Here is a 3,950-nt window from a genome sequence, read left to right as displayed (position 1 = left end):
GCAGCTGTAAACCTTGGCTCACTGCTCTGTGACTCTCAAAAACTGATTATAACATTTTCATAAACAAAACTATCAGTAGCACCGCAACAAATACTTACTGCTCCAACGTGTGCCCTCAGGTATGTTTCAGTGCACTCTACTGTGTAAATTCAGTCCAGTATTAACTCTTGTACCGCTGCTCATCCTCTCTCTCTCTCTCTCTCTGCTATTATGTCATTACTGTGAATACTGAGCTAGATTCTTCTTGTAGAGAGGTAAACACTCGTGAGATTTGTGCTGTAAAGTGTTACACATTTCTTGCGAGAGCCCCCCACCCCGTGATTCAGAAGTTGCTTATTGCAGTAAACCAGCAGAGGACCCGGCGTAGCCACAAGAGAGGCTCTATTCTCTGTTAGTAATCTCAGCTCTCAGTGATTCAGACCCACACTTCAACAGTGATTTAAACAGAGACTCAGTTATTGTTCATATCACATCAATATTAACTTCATACATGAACCTTCACACTGTTTTATTCACTTCTACAGAGCGACAGAATGGACAGAAGAGGAGAGAAAGAAAATGGAGGAATCTGCTCTGAGGACGGGTGAGTAATGAAAAGATACAAAATAAAAGCCACAGACAGTTCTGTCTTTCATTCTCTGTTTAGTAACAGAAGAGTCCAATGTGTTTATATCATTTTTACACTCTTCTCAAATCACATTTTATTTTCTAAGTGTAAATTACAGGGAGGGTGGCACGGTGGTGCAGCAGGTAGTGTCGCAGTCACACAGCTCCAGGGACCTGGAGGTTGTGGGTTCGCTTCCCGCTCCGGGTGACTGTCTGTGAGGAGTTGGTGTGTTCTCCCCATGTCCGCGTGGGTTTCCTCCGGGTGCTCCGGATTCCTCCCACAGTCCAAAAACACACGTTGGTAGGTGGATTGGCGACTCAAAAGTGTCCGTAGGTGTGAGTGTGTGAGTGAGTGAATGTGTGTGTTTCTGTGTTGCCCTGTGAAGGACTGGCGCCCCCTCCAGGGTGTATTCCATGTTCTGGAAGAACAGAAAACTGAAGTGAGTGAAAAAGACAAACAGCTTGAAGAGAAGTGGAGGATTGTAAGTGAGATACACACACAGCTAATGGAGAGAGAGGAGCAGGTTAAAGAGAAAGAGAGGCTTCTAGAGGAGAGAAACAAGCAGCTGCAGAAAAGAACACATCGTCCATCATCAGTTCCAGTCTGGAGTACATACAGCAAGGAGTGGATTCTTACAGACAGTAAGTAACTGACCGGGTCACTTAAAATCATTTCTGCAATAAGTACGTTTTCAAAATATTTTTATTACTGTGAATGTTTTATGGCACACTCTCTGTTATTAATGTAATGGAGGATTTGATTTATGATTAAAACAATATTATAACATATGTACCGTATTTAATATTTTATATTATTTTTGCTCTCTTTATATTTATTTGCTAAGTTCAATGTTTTGCTCTGACCACAGTTTAGTAAATAAACAGTAGTTGTGTGTAAATAGACACTCATTTCTACAGCATTAACTGTCCACAAACTGACTTTAAGAATTTTTTGTTCTGTTTATTGTGGTTCTGTGGTTTCTCAGTCAGAGAAGAGACTCCAGACCCAGCTCCACTCAGGAGGAGAAACAGTATAGGTATATATCAGTATACAAACAGTATATATCCTCCAAGCAGTAAATAATCACACATTCATATAGTTTCTGAAATGGTGACAGACCATTCTCTCACCCTCAGTAATAAATGAACCCCTTCATTCTTGTTGATCTGCAGTGAGTGGAGAGACTCCTCCAGAGTCTGGTGGTGTATCAGAGCTGAGGCTGGTTCTGCTGGGGAGGACTGGAAGTAGGAAGAGGGAAGCAGGAAACAGGCTCCTGGGCCGAGAGGAGAGGAGCAGGGTTGGAGCGTCTACAGTGAGGCAGCAGAGTGAGAGCAGACAGGGCCAGGTGGCTGGGAGGCAGGTGACTGTGGTGGACACTCCTGACTATTTCAGGCCTGGACTCTCTCTGGACGAGCTGAGACAAGACGTGGGACTCTGTGTCTGTCTGTCAGCCCCAGGACCCCACGCCTTCCTCCTAGTCATACCAGTGAAGCAGACCTCAGGAGAGGAGAGAGACATGCTGCAGAAAATGGAGGAGATGTTTGGAGAGAGATGCTGGAGGAACACCATTATCCTCTTCACTGTCACTGATGAAGACCAAGAGAAGAAGATTGAAGAGTTTGTCCAGTCAGGAAACCAGGAGGTCCAGAGCCTTGTGGAGAAATGTGGGAACAGGTTTTACTGTCTCAACATTAAGGAGAGTGGAGAGGGGTCTCAGGTCTCAGAGCTGCTGGAGAAGATCGAGAAGATGGTGGAAGGAAACAGAGAGGAGTTCTATATCAGTGAGATCTACCTGGAGACAGAAGCTCAGATCAGAGCAATGGACACAAAAATGAAGAAATGGAGGAAAAGAGGGTGAAAGAAGAGGGAGAAATGAAGGAAAAACATGAAAAGGAGCTACAGAACTCTCTGAGAAGGATAGAGGGAGCAGTACAAGAGCACGAAGGAGAGATAAAACAACTTAACATTCGAACAACTGACCTAGAGAGAAGAATGAAAGAAGAGAGGGACGAAGAGAAAAGGAGAGGACTGGAACGAGAGCTGGAGAGAGAGAAACAGCAAAGGACAGAACTGGAAGAAAAAGTGAAGAGACTGAAAGAGAAGAGCGAGAGGGACAGGTGTGAGATGGAGGAGAGACACAGACGGGAGATGGAGGAGATCATGAAGACGTATGAAGGAGAAGCCAGAGCTGAAGCAGAGAGAAACTTAATGAAGATCCTGCTTCCAGAAATCCGGAGAAATATTTTGGCTTCAAAGTCAAAGATGCAGGAGCAGTTCAGCAAACAGATGGAGGAGAAGAACATGGAGCTGGAGAAACTGAGACAGACACATTCACAGCTGAGTGAAATACATTCACTTACAAAGGAGATTCATCACATAACTGTGCAGAAGTTTACAGAGACAGAGAAACAAGGAACATCAGCAGGAAAAGAGCCTAAAGAAAGAGCAGTGGAGGAGGGCTGAAGTGGCTCCTCAGAATGAAGGACCAGATGTAAAAATCAGGTGATGTTCAGGATGTTTAACTTTTGAGATTTAGAAAAAGCTTTGTACTATTCCAGCATGTGGCCAGATGTTTCTCCTACACTACAAAGACAGTTGTGTGTGTCTTCGTGCATCTGCTGTGTGTATTTTTTCCATTATTAAACACACACCTCACGTTCTGTACACTGTGCTGCTAGGTTCAGTGTTCAGTTTGCATCTCCAATGCATTATATAGTTTGGACTTGGTCAGGTCTGACTTGGCATATTCTGTGTGTTAAAGCTGTTTGTGCTGTTGTATGTTGTCTATAAGCACTGTGTAGATTCATTTATTTCATGGGAAGGATTCCACCAACGAAAAATCCAATAAATATCAGTGAATCTACCAACAACACTGTGTTGGTGAATATAGTGATTGTGATAAATCCAAATGAGAGTTATATCATCATTATCACACTGTGATTTAAATAGAACACCAAAGGGTTGTTTCAGTAGCAAATAAAATTAATGATATTCGCTTAAATATGGAGACTGAAAAGGTATCTCTTCTATTACTTCTTGACCTAAGTGCTGCCTTTGATACCATTGACCATAAGATTCTTATAGATAGACTCACAAACTGGGTTGGACTCTCAGGAACAGTCCTGAAGTGGTTTGTGTCTTACCTGGAAGGCAGGAACTACTTTGTAGAAATAGAAAATAATATTTCAGAGAATATGCCAGTGACCTGTGGTGTCCCCCAGGGCTCTATTCTTGGTCCACTTTTATTTAATTTATAACAACCTGATATCATGGCTGAAACGTACCTATGCTACCCAGTAAACAAGGAACGTCCCTGGACGTTCTAAAAAGGTCTAAAGTTAGT

At 43.0% G+C, this 3,950-nt stretch overlaps 1 pseudogene; it reads left to right on the top strand.

The window, feature by feature from the left end:
• The first annotated feature begins 558 nt into the window (after positions 1 to 558).
• On the top strand, positions 559 to 3,469 carry LOC136676423 (GTPase IMAP family member 7-like; annotated as a pseudogene).
• Positions 3,470 to 3,950: the final 481 nt, after the last annotated feature.

Source organism: Hoplias malabaricus, chromosome 2 (assembly GCF_029633855.1).
Source record: "Hoplias malabaricus isolate fHopMal1 chromosome 2, fHopMal1.hap1, whole genome shotgun sequence".
Taxonomy (NCBI): Eukaryota; Metazoa; Chordata; class Actinopteri; order Characiformes; family Erythrinidae; genus Hoplias; species Hoplias malabaricus.
The sequence above is the reverse complement of the archived record's forward strand: the minus strand, read 5'-3'. Positions and strand labels throughout refer to the sequence as shown.